The sequence below is a fragment of the Podarcis melisellensis genome (genome assembly GCF_964234715.1).
Source record: "Podarcis melisellensis genome assembly, chromosome: 1".
Classification (NCBI taxonomy): domain Eukaryota; kingdom Metazoa; phylum Chordata; class Lepidosauria; order Squamata; family Lacertidae; genus Podarcis; species Podarcis melisellensis.
Genome location: NC_138528.1, coordinates 52,364,747 through 52,384,121, shown reverse-complemented (window position 1 = coordinate 52,384,121; position 19,375 = coordinate 52,364,747). Strand labels below are relative to the sequence as shown.

The 19,375-nt window shown below is 42.7% G+C and overlaps 1 protein-coding gene and 1 long non-coding RNA gene across 6 annotated transcripts in view; one reads left to right on the top strand and one right to left on the bottom strand.

Moving 5' to 3' along the window:
* The window catches only part of LOC309358960 (uncharacterized protein), a 104,673-nt gene extending 92,933 nt beyond the window's left edge, over window positions 1-11,740 (top strand). For all 5 annotated transcript variants that reach the window (XR_014163675.1, XR_014163676.1, XR_014163677.1 and 2 more), the window contains one exon: window positions 10,813-11,740. The gene's annotated coding sequence lies outside the window, so the exon portion shown is untranslated. The remainder of the gene's footprint in view (window positions 1-10,812) is intronic.
* LOC309359023 lies at window positions 1,221-19,373 on the bottom strand. The gene is made up of 3 exons (XR_014163698.1): window positions 18,674-19,373; window positions 1,611-1,676; window positions 1,221-1,535 (listed from the first exon to the last, which is right to left on the bottom strand). It is a non-coding gene; the product is annotated as an uncharacterized lncRNA (long non-coding RNA).
* Window positions 19,374-19,375: the final 2 nt, after the last annotated feature.

The following is a 19,375-nucleotide window of genomic DNA, read 5'->3' as shown; positions in this document are numbered from 1 at the left end:
CTATCAGATGGACATCATACAGCGGAGGCATGTCAGGCTGCAGTTGAGCAGGGAGACCAGGAGGTCCCTAGAGCTGGCTTTCCCCAGTTCTAAAGAAGGGGTGTTCTTTCAGGGAGCAGCCACAGGTCCAGATAACCACAGACGCGAGTCTTTTGGGGTGGGGAGCACACACAGGTGATCATTATGCCCAAGAGATCTGATCCAAGGAGAAAGCATACCAACCGATAAACTGTTTGGAGCTCAGAGCAGTCAGACTGGCCCTCCTCTACTTCAAGAAGTTGGTGGAGGGAAAACATGCTGATGCATTCAGACAACCTGGCTACCAAATCATATATATGCATGGAGGGCCAGATCCCAGGCCCTCATGTAGGCCACCATTCTCCTGTCTTGGGCAGAAAGGCATCTAGAATCCCTATTGGCAGAGCATGTATTGTGCTCCATCACCAGGTATCTCAAGCAGAATGGAGCCTTCATCCACAGGTGTTCCAACAAATAGTGGACCGCTTCGGCTTCCCCAGGGTGGACCTGTTTGCAAGTTCAGAGAACTGAAAGGTGGGGCTCTTCTCCCGGTTCATGATGAGGGGAGCAATGGGCATGGATGCCTTGACCAGCGGCCAGGGGGACTTCTATATGTCTTCCCTCCGATGGCCCTGATCCAGAGACTCCTCAGGTGGGTCAGGTCCAGCCTGGAGAGATCATTGTTGTGGCTCCCTTTTGGCCAAGGAGGCCTTGATTTGCAGATCTGAGGGCCTCACCAGTAACAGACCCTTGGCCCCTACCTCAAAGGAGCAGTCTGTTGTCGGGAGAGGTCCACCACCCAGACTCGGATTGGCTACAACTTCATGCTTAGCTGTTGAGAGGGAATGCCTAAGGAAGTTGGGGTTGACTGACTAGTAACCTCCACCATCCTAGCTTCTGGCAGAGTCCACTCAGTGAATCTACAAATTCACCTGGCGGGTCTTTGTCAGGTGGGCACGTAGAAATAAGTTGGATCCCCTAGAAGGACAGGTACCAGACATTCTAGCTTTCCTACAGGAGGGCTTGGAACGGGCTACGACCAAACACCCTCCGCAGGCAGGTGGCAGCCTTGGGATCAGTTCTCAGATCAGCAGGAACTCCTCTGGGGTCCCTCTCCCTGGTAAGACGCTTTCTGTTGTTTTTTAAAAGAATATTTATACTTGTACATCATACAGACATTGAATAAAATGAACAAATAATACAAAAACACAAGAAAATTCAAAAACAAAATTACAAGGATATAAACAATAACATAAACTACAATCGAAAAAAGAAAAAAGTGACTTCCAACTAACTCCATGTGGATCTTTATTCCTCATATCACTGGTTGTCTGTAATGATGAAATTAAATTTAATCGGTAAGACGCTTTCTGAAGGGAGCAGCGCAGCTAAAACCACCCATGGTACACAGGTTCCCCTCTTGGAACCTCCACAGGGTACCGAAGGCACTCACAGGGCATCTCTTCACGCAGCTGCACTCTGTTCCCCTAGGGTTTTTGAGCTGGAAGGTCCTTTTCCTGGTGGCCGCAGAAGACAGACTCAGAATTCAAAATGATCTTAACAGATTGGAGGAGTGAATGTTGCTACTTAACCATGGTAAGTTCCTTCTCTGTAGGGGAAATTGGGATCCATGATGATGTGGGTTTGTCTCTGCCTATCTCAACACTGGCAGAAGGTCTTTTTTTAAAAAACAACAACTTTGAGGATACCTCAGGGGAGAGACAAGTCGCTGTTGCTTGCAAAATCAGAGATTGTGATTCAAGAGGTGGGTACTGTTTCGTGTTTCAAATAGACAAAAATGTGGCTATGAAATCCAGGAAGTGTGGGTTCAGACACTGGATTGTGAGCACAAGCAAAAGGCAGGGATTCTTAAATGCTTCTGTGCTTCATCAGATTTTTGTATGTGACCACCAATAGTTAAGAGTTATTTTCTCCTAGAATATGTAAAGTGAGAAAGTAAAATTGGTTATTCATCAAGCACATCCTGTGAGGTGCAGAATACACGATCAAGTCCTTGTTGAATCAAACTTACGCTGCTAACAAATTTAGGTTCTAATGATAAATGTTATTTACTGGAGCTTTATTCCTCCTCACTTGGATGTGGCTTCCGCTATCAAAGGGCTTTCAGGATTGGGAAATGCTGCCCAATAGAAATCAATCACTATTAAAATTGCAGCTGACCAGAGGTGAAATCTGCCCAGTTTTAGGCCTACCATCAGGTTGCATTATATGGATGCTCTTTCTTTTATACCTTGATCTTAAAATGCATCACAGATAAGCAAATTCAACTAGAGTAAAAAGGAACAACTTCATCATCTCCTGGCAAATAGAAGGGGAAGAAATGGAGGCAGTGAGAGATTTTACTTTCTTGGGATCCATGATCACTGCAGATGGTGACAGCAGTCACGAAATTAAAAGACGCCTGCTTCTTGGGAGGAAAGCAATGACAAACCTAGACAGCATCTTTAAAAGCAGAGACATCACCTTGCCAACAAAGGTCCGTATAGTTAAAGCTATGGTTTTCCCAGTAGTGATGTATGGAAGTGAGAGCTGGACCATAAAGAAGGCTGATCGCCGAAGAATTGATGCTTTTGAATTATGGTGTTGGAGGAGACTCTTGAGAGTCCCATGGACTGCAAGAAAATCAAACCTCTCCATTCTTAAGGAAATCAGCCCTGAGTGCTCACTGGAAGGACAGATCCTGAAGCTGAGGCTCCAATACTTTGGCCACCTCATGAGAAGAGAAGACTCCCTGGAAAAGATCCTGATGTTGGGAAAGAATGAGGGCACAAGGAGAAGGAGACGACAGAGGACGAGATGGTTGGACAGTGTTCTTGAAGCTACTAGCATGAGTTTGACCAAACTGCGGGAGGCAGTGGAAGACAGGAGTGCCTAGCGTGCTCTGGTCCATAGGATCACAAAGAGCCAGACACGACTAAATGACTAAACAACAACATGTTAGCCACATACAAAATTGCTTAGAAATCAAGCGGAAATTGGGCCATGGGCTGTTAAAAAGTGGATAGTTTTTGATTTAATGAACATCTCTTCTGAGTAAGATTGTTGCTGGAGCTTTCTCATCAGAGCACAGAGCAGTGCATGGAAGGTTAGCCTTGTTGCACTTCTGACATCCTTTCCCACAGCCACAAGGGAGCAGATCAGAGCAAGTTAGGGAGGCATGATTTGTTTATCCTGCCTTTATTCAAGGACTCTTCATGCCTGGATTTCTCTACCATGTAACTCTGGCTGTGTGCTACCTCTGAATTGTTTTGTTTATTGAGGTCGGTCCATCCATTTTCATTTCTGTCATGTTCTTAGGCAGAAACACTGTTCAGTTACATGTATGAGTTTGTTGTTATGGGTATTCTAATGGGACTGTGAAGCCTTGGGTCCATTTCCAAAGAGACTCTGTTGTAACCTGCATTTGTGATGTGGATGGTTAGCTAGTTCTAGCTAACGTGGCTTTAGGAGGCCACGGCATCAACAACCAAACAAATGAACAGGTGCAGCAGTCGCAAACACATGGATACACATGCTGCTTGGGAGATGTCTGTTCCAATTGGACTGATGTTGCTTGCACAACCCTGTAAGAAAGGCCTCGTAGACAGGTTGCCTCTAATGTCAAAGACTTATCATTGTCCCCTTAATGTGTAACATCTATGAATAGGACGAATTTGGACAAAAAGTGGGGGAGGAGTGGCAGGTACAAGACACATTCTTGAAATTTCATGTGATAGAGAGTCCCAAGTGTACTGCCATTCTTCAATAGTTTCATCATAAGGCCCACACAGTAGCAATGATCTGATACACAATGAATACATTGAAAAGTATTGCTGTATATCTGAAGTTGAGACAAACACCAGCTTAGATCAGATGGACGTTGCCTAGGAAGTATGAAGATGAGTTTGTGATCATGGTTGGGAAGGTGGTTGGACCCAGGCCTTGGTACAAGGAATAGCAACAGTAGGAAATGCAAGCTTATTTTCCCAAACAACCCATGTAGCATGCATAAGAAGACCACCCTAAATCCCAGTGGCAATTTTATACATGCTGTTGCACCCTGCCTATGGTAACTTTAAGAAACAGGAAATTAGCTACTTTGAGGTTTCAATCATGTTTTGAAGACCGAAAACATAGTAGCCATTGGTTTCAATACTGGGCAATTGTGATGGCAAAAATACTGTGCTTGGCACAAGTCTACATGCGCTTTCTGTGAGAATGTTTCTTTGTGTATCTGGATGCGTTAATGTAACTCTCTCACACATATACCGTTTTTTGTTTTTGCATTTGACCATATAATTATGCATGCTGGATCCCACTTTATCTGAAACATAAGGCTACATTATCAACATAGCATTTGCAAGTTGCCAAAGAACTTGGAAAGCTTTAGAAGAGAGGGAATTTGTTCATCCTCCATAGAAAGGAAATTGCAAACCCTTCTGCAGATGAGACACATTAAAAAATTGGAGAAAATTGGCCAATGCCATTTAAATGTGTTCATAAAATAACAGCTGATAGAAAGAATCAAACTAAATTGATGACAGTATACATCATAACTAACTAACTAACTAACTAACTAACTAACTAACTAACTAACTAATGTTATTTGGTACCTCAACAGCTAAGGGGTCAAAGAAAGGAATCAAGTTCACCTTAATGAAAAAGAGATGTAGAGCTCTTTTTGTAAATGTGTTGGCTGCCAAAAATGAGATGAGAATCTCAATGATATGTTCAGACATGAAGAATCATTTCCTGGACTTAGAAAAGCAACAGCCTCATCCACATGGAATGCTCTGCTGGAGCTTACTGATGTACTGCTAAAATTTGTCTGTTTACCATCATGTTACATTACAGAATATGCTATGCATCCTGTTGGGAGGTTCATCACACTGCTCTACGACCAAACAAGCACCTGTGCTGAAGAACTCTGTGAAAAGTATTCTGCCAACACAAGCTGCTTTCAAAGGCTTGCTCTTCCTTCCCCAATAAGCTATAGCTGGAAGTGACTGGATAATGGACTAAATATGAGAACGATGTAAACCAAAAACACCATCTGAACATCAGTGTTTGCTAAATAACCTGCTTATGCTGGCTCAGCTATTGGTTGCAAAGCACTGGAAGAAATCAAGCATTCCTTTTATGGATATGTGGCTTCAAAGTTTGGTCTCAGCAAAGATTTCCCACTTTTAAAGACTGGGACAGTGGATAATAATAATAATAATAATAATAATAATAATAATAATAATAATAATTTATTATTTGTACCCCGCCCATCTGGCTGGGCCTCCCCAGCCACTCTGGGCGGCTTCCATAGAAACCAAAAATACACTAAAATATCACGCATTAAAAACTTCCCTGAACAGGGCTGCCTTCTGAATGTCAGGTAGTTATTTATTGCTTTGACATCTGATGGGAGGGCGTTCCACAGGGCGGGCGCCACTACCGAGAAGGCCCTCTGCCTGGTTCCCTGTAGCTTTGCTTCTCGCAATGAGGGAACCGCCAGAAGGCCTTCGGCGCTGGACCTCAGCGTCCGGGCAGAACAATGGGGGTGGAGACGCTCCTTCAGGTATACTGGGCCGAGGCCATTTAGGGCTTTAAAGGTCAACACCAGCACTTTTAATTGTGCTCAGAAACGTACTGGGAGCCAATGCAGGTCTTTCAAGACCGGTGTTATGTGGTCTCGGCGGCTGCCCCCAGTCACCAGTCTAGCTGCCGCATTCTGGATTAGTTGTAGTTTCTGAGTCACCTTCAAAGGTAGCCCCACACAGAGCGCATTGCAGTAGTCCAAGCGGGAGATAACTAGAGCATGCACCATTCTGGCGAGACAGTCCGCGGGCAGGTAGGGTCTCAGCCTGCGTACCAGGTGGAGTTGGTAGACAGCTGCCCTGGATACAGAATTGACCTGCGCCTCCATGGACAGCTGTGAGTCCAAAATGACTCCCAGGCTGCACACCTGGTCCTTCAGGGGCACAGTTACCCTATTCAGGACGAGGGAGTCCTCCACACCAGCCTGCCCCCTGTCCCCCAAAAACAGTACTTCTGTCTTGTCAGGATTCAACTTCACACGGATAAAAATCCACACGGGTAACAATTGGATACCTTTTGTATTATATTGGAATGGAATTAAAATGTGAAGTACATCAAGACACACTGAATATTATATAAATTCATTATTTTATGAAAATTCTAACAATTGTTAAATATATGGATAAATTATTTGAAAAATTAAGAAATGCTACTTTTTACATTCAGTCAAAACCTTAAGGGCTTTTTGAGGTAATAACACAGACAAAAAATTAAAGAATCTGCTTACTTCTGTACTTCTGTTAGCCTCTATCCAGCACCAGGGGGCCATGATGGTTAGGGATGTAAGGGCCTTGTGCCATTTTTTACTTTAAAAATACGGGTAACTTGCAGTTTATGCACATTTAACTTTAGTGCATTCAGCTTTACATGGTTGGCAAAACAAGTTAGAAAGGGGGTGATTGTCTGGGGAAAAAGACTTTGGTAATCCCACCCACCCACCATATTTTGACGATATGCTGTTTTGGCTTTATGCACTATCCCCAGAACGTAACCCCTGTGTAAGTTGAGAATGGTCTGTAAATAAATCTCAAGATATTTCAGCCCACAGAGCAGTTTCTTACCCACTCAGCCACAGCAGCAGATAGAAATCAGGCATATGGAACATTTGTCTTCCATCAAGCAGTAAACCTATACAGTGGCATATGGGTTACAGGAGCCGTAGCATAGTGCAACTGCTCAGGTTTTGCATGACGTCCAGCCCCACTATCAACCATAATGCATTCAGACCAGTGTTTGCACAATTTGTGTAAAAATAAAAGGTAAAGGTAAATGACCCCTGCTCGGTTAAGTCCAGTCAAAAGCGACTATAGGGGACGGCACTCATCTCACTTCATTTTTTATATATATATATAAATTTTTATTAAGGTTTTTTAATACAAATGCATATAAACAACATTGATTTTTTAACATCTTTTCATTACTACAATGGACTCCCTCACATCTCCCGCTTCCACTTGCTTCATTGTAAAATTGTTTCCAAGCAAATTATCATTTTGTTTACAATCTTAAATCCATTCATTTAGATTAAACTCAAATCTAATTTGATGGTAGACAATTATTTCTACTCTGACATCCTTATTAACATTCAGCCAAATTACAATACTTTTGTAGATAAATCTTGAATTTCTTCCAGTCTTCTTCAACCCTCTCCTCTCCCAGGTCTCGGATTCTGCCGGTCATCTCAGCTAGTTGCATATAGTCCATCAGCTGCATCTGCCATTCTTCCAGTGTGGGTAGATCTTGAGTTTTCCAGTTCTTAGCGATGAGTATCCTTGCTGCCGTTGTTGCATACATAAAAAATGTTCTGTCCTTCTTTAACACATTCTGGCCGACAATGCCCAGAAGGAAGGCCTCTGGTTTCTTGGTAAAGATATACCTAAACACCTTTTTCAGCTCATTATATATCATTTCCCAGAAGACCTTCACTCTAGGGCAAGTCCACCAGAGGTGAAAGAATGTTCCTTCATTTTCCTTACATTTCCAACATTTATTATCAGACGAATGGTATATTTTGGCCAATTTAACTGGGGTCATGTACCATCTATATATCATTTTCATTACATTTTCCTTCAAAGCATTACATGCAGTGAAGTTCAGCCCAGTGGTCCACAACCTTTCCCAATCTTCAAACATGATATTATGCCCAATATCCTGAGCCCACTTTATCATAGCCGATTTAACCATTTCGTCTTGTGTGTTCCATTTCAGCAGCAAATTATACATTTTTGAAAGTACTTTGGTTTTAGATTCTAACAATTCTGTTTCCAACTTCGATTTCTCCACCTGGAATCCTATCTTTTTGTCGTTCTTAAACACTTCTTTAATCTGAGCATAGTGTAACCAGTCTCGCACTTTATCTTTCATTTTCTCCAAACTCTGCAATTTCCAATTGTCTCCGTCTCTTTCTAATATTTCCCAATACTTTGGCCAATTGGCCTCCATATTGGGTCTTTTTCGGGCCTTAGCCTCCAGGGGTGACAGCCACCTCGGAGTTTTATTTTCCAGTAAGTCTTTGTATTTTGTCCAGACATTAAATACTGCTTTCCTGACAATATGGTTCTTGAAGGCCTTGTTAATCTTAACCTTATCGTACCATAGATATGCATGCCATCCAAATGCATTGTTAAAACCTTCCAAATCCAGTACGTCCGTGTCTTCTAGAAGTAGCCAGATTTTTAGCCAGCAGAAAGCTGCGGCTTCATAATATAGCTTTAAGTCTGGCAGGGCAAAGCCCCCTCTTTCTTTCGCATCCGTTAATATCTTAAACTTAATTCTGGGCTTTTTGCCCTGCCAGACAAATTTAGAAATATCTTTCTGCCACTTCCGGAAGCACTCCGTTTTGTCTACAATTTGTAATGTTTGAAACAAAAACAACATTTTTGGCAATACATTCATCTTAATGGCAGCTATACGGACTAGCAATGAAAGTTTTAACTTTGACCAACTCTCCAAGTCTCTCTTAATTTCCGACCAACATTTTTCATAATTATCCTTAAATAAACTCAGATTTTTTGCTGTTATGTTTACCCCTAGGTATTTCACTTTCTTAACCACAATTAATTCTGTCTCTCTCTGAAACCGTTCCGACTCTATGTCTGTCAAGTTTTTCCCCAACACCTTAGTTTTTTGTTTATTTAATTTAAATCCCGCCACCCGACCAAAGTCTTGAATCAGTTGTAACACTTTTTTCGTACTAGATTCTGGCTCCTGCAATGTCAGTACTAGGTCATCTGCGAAAGCTTTGAGTTTATATTGTTTCGCTCCGACCTGAATCCCTTCCACCAACCGATCTCCTCTAATCATATTCAGGAGCACCTCCAGGACCGAAATAAATAACAGCGGGGAAATCGGGCAACCTTGTCGTGTTCCTTTTTCAATTTTAAACTCTTCTGTAACCACATTGTTAACTATCAGTTTAGCCTTTTGTTCGGAATATATTGCATCAATCCCATTCTCGAACCCCCGTCCCACTCCCATTTCTTTTAAATTTCCCTTCATAAATTTCCAAGATATATTGTCAAAGGCCTTCTCCGCATCTATGAAAATTAGAACTGCTTTTGTATTTATGTCTGTTTGCAAAAGTTCCAAAATGTCAATAATGTTCCTTGTATTCGCAGACATATGTCTACCTGGGAGAAAGCCTGCCTGGTCTTTATGAATTACTTCATTCAGGACCTTCTTAAATCTACTTGCCAGAACATCTGCAAATATTTTGTAATCCACATTTAGAAGGGAGATGGGACGGTAGTTCTTGAGTTGTGTCTTTTCAGTTTCCGATTTTGGTATTAATGTGATATAAGCTTCCTTCCACAATTCCGGCGCCCTCTTCCTCTCCATAATTTCATTGCTGACCTCCATCAACGGTTGTATCAGATAGTCTTTCAGTATCTTATAGTACTTGGAGGTCAGCCCATCTGGTCCTGGGGATTTGCCCAATTTCAAGTTCTGAATAGCCTGTTCAATCTCTTGTCGTGTTACTTTACTGTTCAGAATTGATCTATTTTCTTGAGACAGCTTTGCTAGTCCATTTTTTCCCAAAAAATGCTTGATCTCAGTTTCATCTTGTGGCCCTTGAGTGTATAATTTTTTGAAATATCTCTGGAAGCACTTTCTGATTTCTCCGGGGTTCTGAATACTTCTTCCTTCAATCTCTAAACTTGTCACTGTATTTAATTTTTGTCTCCTCTTCAACTGCCAAGCTAGCAGTTTTCCACATTTGTTAGCCGATTCAAAGGTTTTTTGTTTCATTAGTTTAATCTTCCATTCTATTTCTTGGTTTATCAGTTTAGAATATTGTACTTGTTGAAGTTTAATTTCTCTCAGAATCGGCTGGGACTTCGGATTACATCTTAACTTCTTCTCTAACTCTTTAATTTTTTCCAGAATTTTATCCTTCCTTTCATTTTGTTTCCTTTTCTTTACGGTATTTTGTTGTATCAGGAACCCCCTCATCACGGCCTTGCTTGCGTCCCAGATAGTTCTTTTTTCCACCGTGGTGTTCATGTTGATCTCAAAATAGTCCTTTAAAGCTTTTTGGGCCGGCACTCATCTCACTTCAGGCTGAGGGAGCCGGCATTTGACCACAGACAGCTTTCCAGGTCATGTGGCCAGCATGACTAAACTGCTTGTGGTGCAACAGGACACCGTGAGGGAAGCCAGAACACACGGAAATGCCGTTTACCTTTTCACTGCAGCGGTACCTATTTATCTACTTGCACTAGTGTGCTTTTGAACTGCTAGGTTGGTAGAAGCTTGGGCAGAGCAATGGAAGCTCACCCTGTTGCACGGATTCGAACCGCTGACCGTCCAGTTGGCAAGCCCAAGAGGCTCAGTGGTTTAGACCACAGTGCCACCCACATCTCTATGTACAAATTGTGTACATAAATGGGAATCCTGCAAAAAGCAGGGCTATCCACATTCCTCAATTCTTTTCTCGGCTCTTTTCCTTTCCCAACACTTCCTTTAGAATACTGTTTCTTTGTTTATACTGGCCCGTACGGGCAGGGGTACCTTTACCTTTTTTTACATTTACTTAATCCTCTTAAACTCTTAATTTAGATTACCTTCCTCCCAGTACCTATTCCCAGTCTATCCAAATTAATAAATGGTAGATTTAAAAGTATTTTTGTGTGTGTTAGCATGTCCCCACCCCAGCCTAGCTTTCTTTGATCCAAATGTTTAACACTGCTGGTCTCTTCTTTTAAACAGATATCATTTCTAATCAAGGACTGTGGACCTGAAGAAACTAAGTGTAAGTAGCTTCTGTTTTCTGAGTACTCTGTTTCCCTATGCTTGTGGAGAAGCACATTATTTTGTCTCAAAAATGCCAAGCCCATACCCTCTATGATGCAGCAGAAAACCTGGATGCCTGTCTTCTGGATCCACGTTGTTGTGTGAATCATGTGACTCACATGAGAACATCCCCCCCCCCCCAAAAATGATGTCCTGATTTAATTGGGACAGTTAAGGGGTATGCAAGCCAGCAAAGACTAGCCAAGATTAGATAGTGGTATGCTCCTTACTGGTAGCAATGAGCAGAAAGAGACGCCTGATTTACACTAGAACTTTCAAACTGGGCCGCTTACGTTCCTTTTGTTATTTTTCTGTGCACGTTCATCTAGAAGACCCACATAACTCAGTTAAATTACTGAACTTACATATGTAGAATCTCACGTTGCAAGAGAAAAGATAGCAACACACCTATTGGGGTGGTTTGCTATGGTCTGAATTCTAAAAGATTCAGCCCAACTGTCAGGCATAAACAGAAATAGCACTGGGTGTGGGTGCACAGGGTAATTTTATGACATGAAAATGTAATTTTGCATTGCCTTCTTACCGTACACTGTATCTTCAATAAAGGTTTGGCAGTCATTTTGCTTGAATGTGTATTTTTGTCGAACTCCCACAAGACTGGCCAGGCAGGTGTTACAGTCTCACTCTTAATCATGGCTACTCACACATTCAACTTCACATTTTAAAAAAACACACATTCTGTCTCCCTCCAGCTTTATTTCATCCAATATATCAGTTTCCTGGTGTTTGTTTTTTGTTGATTTCTTTTCTGGCCTGAAACAGCACTACAGTATATGCAATTATATTCTACAACAATTATTTGATTGTTACTTCTGGTTTGGTAGCCTAGAGCAGTGTTTCCCAACCTTGTGCCTCCAGATGTTTTTGGCCTACAACTCCCATCATCCCTAGCTAGCAAGACCAGTGGTCAGGGATGATGGGAATTGTAGTTCAAAAACAGCTGGAGGCACAAGGTTGGGAAACACTGGCCTAGAGGTCTTCCTTCTCTGCCTCTCCTTTTCTGTATCCAGTTGTAGTCGCAGAATAAAAGGACAGACTCTTGTCAAAAGCTGTAGCCCACCAGCCATATTTGGGCGTTTGGTTCCACCTGACCATTTTGTTGCAATCCCCTTGTGACTGGGCACAACTCCCCCTCGTTACTGTGCTATGTGATGCTTTAAAATGAGCATCCTTATTCACCCTGCAGTCCCTAAGCCCTCTGACCAGGCTTTGTTTGGAGGTGTCAGGGAGGGAAGTGTTCTTTCTCTGGTCTTATATGTAGTCTGCTGTACTGCAGTTCTGTAGTCACCTGATTTTGATTTATGAGAGTAGCATTGCTAAGCTGGTAATAAGTAGACCATTTATACTACTCCTGAAGTCAGGGTGAGCCTGCCTCATTAATTATTGCTCTGAGAATGGGTTACATAAGTCATGTACAGGCAGGGATGTTGCCAGAGGGGAAGGCAGAACTACTCAGGTGCTCGTGAATTCAGCAAGCCACCATCTGGTTTTGGCAGTCTAGCAGGTTGGAATCTCCTTAAAAGTGCAGCATAACTTACATGAATTGTAGCAAATCCTATGTAAAAATTTATGGGGATATCCTAGTAAATCCCTACAAGTGGGCATGCCATTCACATTCTGCTCTATTCCATGTTTCTTCTATGCTTTCCAGTCTAAGATATACAAATGGGCTTGGAGCAGCTTGATTTTCTCTCATTCCACTGCCATTTACCTGGGAGCGAGCACCCTTGAACTCAATTGGACTTACATCTGAGTAAACACGGTTAGGAATGTGCTGCTAGACTGCAAATCATTTGGAACAGAAGTAGTGCTTCCGAGTTTAAACATAGAACCACAGAACTAGTCCAACCCCCTGCAATGCAGGCATCTCAACTAAAGCATCCATGACAGATGGTCATCCAACCTCTGCTTGAAAACCTCCAAAAAAGGAGAGCCCGCCACCTTCCAAGGAAGTCTGTTCCACTGTCAAACAGCTCTTACTTTCAGAAAGTTCTTCCTGATGTTTAGTCAGAATCTCATTTCTTGTAACTTGAAGCCATTGGTTTGGGTCCTGCTCTCTGGAGCAGGAGAAAACAAGCTTGCTCCACACCCAACTCCCTCAACTATTCCTCATAGGTTGGTTTCCAGACTGTTGATCATCTTGGTTGCCCTCCTCTGCACACATTCCAGCTTGTCAATACAGTGGTACCTCGGGTTACATACACTTCAGGTTACAGACTCCGCTAACCCAGAAATAGTACCTTGGGTTAAGAACTTTGCTTCAGGATGAGAACAGAAATCGTGCTCCAGCAGCATGGCGGCAGCAGGAGGCCCCATTAGCTAAAGTGGTGCTTCAGGTTAAGAACAGTTTCAGGTTAAGAATGGGCCTCCGGAACGAATTAAGTATTTAACCCGAGGTACCACTGTATCCTTCTTAAATTGCAGTGCCCAGAGCTGGACACAGTACTCAGCTGTGGTCTACTATTACTTCCCTTGATCAGGACACTATATCTGGGCATAAAGTTATAATTAAAAAATGGGAACTAACAAAATTACTTGGCACAAACGACAAGGGTAAGTAATAGCGGTATGTTGGTGCACTTCTAATTAACAAATTCTGGGCAATTTAAATCCACACATGCATATTGTACCTTCCTGCTGACAAGCAGGAGCCACTTCATATAGTAACTAACAGCAAGCCTGGGACTTGATGCACTATTTCTAAACTGATTTCATCTTGCCAAATAAGCACTCACAAGAACAGCTTCTCGCAGTTGAATAATCCCTACAATAGTTGTGGCAACCAAGGCTTTGTACACATGCCAGTTTAAAGTGGATTTCATGCATCACTCGTGGGTATGTTTTCATGTTGTCCACAGAATGTTGTACTCATCCAAGTGAGATGGTAGTCCAGCAGCCCACACTTTATCAGTAAACCCCATATTAAATAGAGAGAAACAGCTAATGAGGTAAGGGGGAAAGGGGAAATCCAACATAAAATTGCATGTTACCCAGCTGTGGACATACTGAAGTGCCTTGTGTGGGTGGGTTTTAAAAGCTTACACTGGCTGCCCGTTGGTTACCAGGCTAGATTCAATATTCTTGTGTTAATTTGCAAACTCCGTAACCATTTGGATCCAGGATATTTTAAGGACTACCTGATCCCTTCTGTCATTACCCAATCACCGAGATCCTTAGGGGAGTCTTTGTTGGTGGTCCTTCATGGCTCAGCTGCACAGCTCATTACTACTAGAATCCATGCATTCGTTGCTGTGCTCCCCAGCCTGTGGAAAGTCCTCCTAGCTGATGAGACACTGGCACCATCCTTGTTGAACCTCAGGTGCATGACCAGTATTTTCTTATTCCAGCAGCCATTTTATGGTAGTGTTTGGGTTTCTGTTTGGTTTAATGATGAATTCTTACTGTTTTATTCTCTGTGTGGTTTATTTTTATGTACACCAAATTGCTAAAGATTAAGTGTTATATAAAGGTAAAGTAAAGCGACCCCTGACCATTAGGTCCAGTTGTGGCCGACTCTGGGATTGCGGTGCTCATCTCGCTTTATTGGCCGAGGGAGCTGGCGTACAGCTTCCGGGTCATGTGGCCAGCATGACTAAGCCGCTTCTGGTGAACCAGAGCAGCACACAGAAACGCTGTTCACCTTCCCGCCGGAGCGGTACCTATTTAACTACTTGCACTTTGACGTGCTTTGGAACTGCTAGGTGGACAGGAGCAGGGACCGAGCAACGGGAGCTCACCCCATCGCGGGGATTCGAACTGCTGACCTTCTGATTGGCAAGTCCTAGGCTCTGTGGTTTAACCCACAGTGCCACCCGCATCCCAAGTGGTATATAAATGCACCAAATGAATAACTAAATATCAGTCGTTGACAAAAGTCTGCATCCAAATAGTTGGGTTCTGGGAACTAGAGGAAGCTGTCTGTCTGTCAAAGCGGTCAGAAGCAGATGCATAGGCAGGGGTCTAGTTTCAGAGCAGCAGTCGAGAATAGGGACATCTCCCTTATTAACGCAAATGAAGCTGTTTGCTGCAAACTAATACAGTAATGCTCTTTTAAAGTTGGTTTCAAGGCAGCGCTTTTCAAGTGATGCACTTTTCAATTTCACAGTGAGTACTGGATGTAGCTGCTGGGAAGAAAGACTTCGGATAGGAGGAGCATCTCTTAGATGGGGCACCTGGAAGGGAAATGTAGGAAAGTCATCACTGCCAATTTGTTCAGATGCTTCTCTAGTGATCTCTGCACACTCCTGCACTCCCAGCACTCGGGTGTGGGTGCTATCACACAGATGACCACCACTCCTCAATACCCCAGAGAGCGCCTGTGGATTCCAGACTTCTTGTGGCTCGATTTGGTTTTTCTTCTTCAGCAGCTGTGTCACCAGTTCTACCAGGACTACTGCGACTACTGATCCCACATGATTCAGAGTGGTTCACAGGGTTTTTCCCATCTTCAGCATAATGTCATGGCAAATTTAGCAAGAGGCTGACAGGCCAAATAGCAAAGGTTGTCAGGTCAGTTCCAGCTCAGGCCAGCAGTTCCTCACCTCTGGGTTAAAAGAACGACTTTCAAAATGGCCTACTCAACACAATAAGTCCTAAGTTCATCCTGCTTTACTAGTTTGGCATTTAGAAAGTTTTTGCCTAAGGAAGGAAGGGAATGTGAACAAACTGACAACACCTGTGGAAACTCTATTATGCAATTGCGACACTAGAGGCATATGGCTTCACCTGGTGGGGCTGGGAAAGCTGCCCACACATTAGTATTGCACAGAGAGAGTTCTTGACACCAGTTTCCTAAACCATCCTTTCTAATCAATCCTATAAGGCAAGCTAGCTTCCTCAAGAGGTCATCGCCTGGGATGGTGGGCTATTAAGAACAAAAGGCAATGGGTCATTAAGAGAACAGAGGAAATGGGGTTCTGTGCCAAATGGCAAATGGGTGGGGGCCCTCTTCCAGCTCTCTGGTAGAGAAGGACAAAAGCCTGAGTTTGAAAGCAGAGTTTGTGTTATGTGAGCTAGAAGCTGAAAAAAGCAGCAAGCAGAGCATCAGAGAGCAATGTTTGATTTCTGATTGAATCTAAGGCTGCAGCTATTAGAGAAACAAGACCCTTTTAGGGTGCTGATGCTGTAGGTTCAGGTTGTAAATGAACTATCTATCAGAAAGACACCACAGTCTCTGCTGTCCCTCAATTCCAAAAGGAAACATGGACCCTGAGTGAGTCCCTGGAATCCCTGGAAGCTTGCTCAGAAATTGGGGTAGTCAACAGTATTTTAGTCCACAGGGTGCCTTACACAAATTTACCTTTTGTGTTGTTGCCACATCTATAGGTTATGTCCTGGCTCCTGTCCAAAACATGTGGATAAAGGCTTTTACTTTTAAGTAAGCAATAGATATTTGTTCAGACAAGTAATAGCCATTTTCAGATTATAAACCAAGGCTCCCTAATTCTTCTGAATAGGACAATAAAAAAAGCAAGCTGGAGCTGGTACTTTAAGACATGAAAACAACCAAGGTATCAAACACCACTATCATACACTGGCATTAATTATGAGAGATATAAAAGTAGGTGAAATGAGAGCAAGGTATTTAAAATGATTTTTTAATTTTTTTGACATTCCTACTTGCTAGTTAACAAATGGAGCAATGCAGATAAGAGCTTAAAAGAGAGTAGAAAATTGTCAGAAAGACAGCAAGATGAAAACTATCCATTCATTTGCACCAAAGCTACCGGTCACAAATGAAGTGATACATATTGGGGCAAAACAATTGCTAATGAAGTCTGAGCTGGTGGTGACAGACCAAGAAGGAAACCTTGAGTTTGTGGTTAATAGCTCAGTAAGGTGGTGACCCAGCATGTGGCAGCTATGATAAAGACAAATTTCATGTAAGGGATCATTAGGAAAAGGATTGAAAATAAAACTGCCAATCTCCTGCCATTCAACAAATCTATGGATTAACCATGATTGGAATATTGCATAAAGTTCTTGTAGCCCCACTTCAAAATGGATACAGTGGTACCTCGAGTTAAGAATTTAATTCATTCTGGAGGTCTGTTCTTAACCTGAGGTACCACTTTAGCTAATGGGGCCTCCCGCTGCCGCCACTCTGCCTCCGCGTAATTTCTGTTCTCATCCTGAAGCAAAGTTCTTAACCTGAGGTACTATTTCGGGGTTAGCGGAGTCTGTAACCTGAAGTGTCTGTAACATGAGGTACCACTGTATTGTATAACTGAAAAAGGGCAACCAAAATGATCAAAGGGGACAAAGTGACTTCCCTATGAGGAAAGGTTACAGCATTTGGTTTTTTTATTTTACTTCAGAGAAAAGGCACACGGGACATGACAAATATATAAAATTATACACGGTGTGGAGAGTGGATAGAGAGTAGTTTCTCTCCCTCTCCATGTTAGAACCTGGGGCAATGCAATAAAGCTGAAAGTTGGAAGATTCAGGACAGGCGAAAGTACAGAGTATTTCCTGCTCCTACAAGAAGTAGTGATAGCCACCAGCTTGGAAGACTTGAAAAAATTAGACAAATTCACAGATGATAAAGCTATCAATGGTGTTTACTTGATGGTACAGCACATCCTCCATTGTTGAAGTCAATACAGTATGTGTCAATACCAGGGCTGCAAGTAAGGATGGTGCTCGTGTCCTGCTGCAGGCTTCCCATTGCCATCCAGTTGGCTACTGTGAGAATAGGATGCTGGACTTAGATGAGTCTTTGGCCTGATGTGTTCATTGCTACAACTGATGTGTTCATTGCTACAACTGACACTCCAAACAATGATAACAATGATGAAACAATAAGATAATCCTGCTTTTTCAATCATTGCTAAAGCTTAACTCCCACACAACTGGGCATTACCAAGTCCTGTAATTTCATATAGTGTGTAATGGCTGAGATAATCCTCTATAATCCTATAGGTTTATTCCTTGAGTCGCAGGATACCTCACAAACCTCCTTGTGTACATTTTCTTATGGTGAAAGCCTACCCACCATCTCTTACACTGGATAAACTGAATGTGCACCGATACAATATGAAGGTGCTGTAAGAGATGGACATCCGAAGATGATAGCTGGGTATAGAAGTTTTCTATAAAGAAATCAAGTCAAATGTGCCTATAACCAAAATATCTGCAATCAAATGCTTACTCTAAGTAGTCAATCGCCAACAATAAAAGTGTATTTAAAAGCAATTAGAAGTCCACTACAGATACAAACTGGGATAAATATATCCAATTAAAAGTGTTGCTGGAAAAGGAATAGCAAAAGTAACAGAAGTTAGCTTCAAAGTGAAGCTAAGATCCCAATTTCTCTATCATATGGAACAGACCTCATGACAAGAAGGTATCTGTGTATACTAATAACTTTCTCAAGGAAGAAGAGACAGTATCTTATTTATTTTATTAAATTTGTATGCTGCCTTTCATCCGAAGATCACAGGGCAGTTCACAACACACACAAAAAACCAAAATGAGAACACAAAATACTTAATAAAACAGAAACAAAACCAATAATCCTCTTTCCACAAACACATTTTAAAGGCCTAAGAATGTCAATCAGCCAAAGCCCTGGTTATAGAGAAAGGCTTTTGCCTGATGTCCAAAGCTATAAAATGGGGCTTTCCCCCCTATATGCAAAAAGCTAAAAGATCCAATGCAACCTTCCGCCAAATGATTTATAGACACATGAACAAAGAGATGAAGTGAAATGTCTTGGGGACCTATAGCAGATACACCAAGCAGGAAAAGTCACATAGCTGGCTGCATGCCTGCAAGAAATTTGGGTGGTTCAAAAGTATTTGCCAATGCACATGAAAAGTTGCGAACATGCCCGTACAGATCTTAAACAGATACCGTCTGCCTTGCAAGGCACTTGTTGCTTGCTGATAACATCATTTCTGAAGAGACACCTCCACTTGGGGAGCATAGATTTCCCCACTAGGGCACAGAGCCTGCTTGCACAACCATCTACGGGGGAGGGAAGATTAGTTTTATTAGGAGCTACTGGCTCATTTCCGGAGTTATGCCCCAAAGAGGGAAAAACACTGTGGAGGACAACCACACACAAATATCTCTAAGAGTGGAAGAAGAACTCAGCGGGGCAACATCTCAGCAGTAGCAAGACTTCAGGCATGAAGGTCCCACGAGCCTCTTTTCATCCAGCACGTAAAGATCTACATTGGGATCTGCTGCCCCTGTGGATCTTGCTTCCCGATGCAGTCGCCTCACCTTTGCCTCATGGGTGGGCCGGCCTTGAGCGTGGACGTTGGACTCCACGCACGAGCCGCCCGGTTGCTCCCCGCCTTCAATTTACCCGCCGGGGAAAAAACCGCCCACCTGCTCACCGCGTGGCCACCACATGAATGAAGAAGGCCTCGGCCAATAAGAGGCAAAGGAATAGGCTCCACCCCACTCCACCCCTGAGTGCGCACGCGCGAAGGGACAGGCTCCTCTG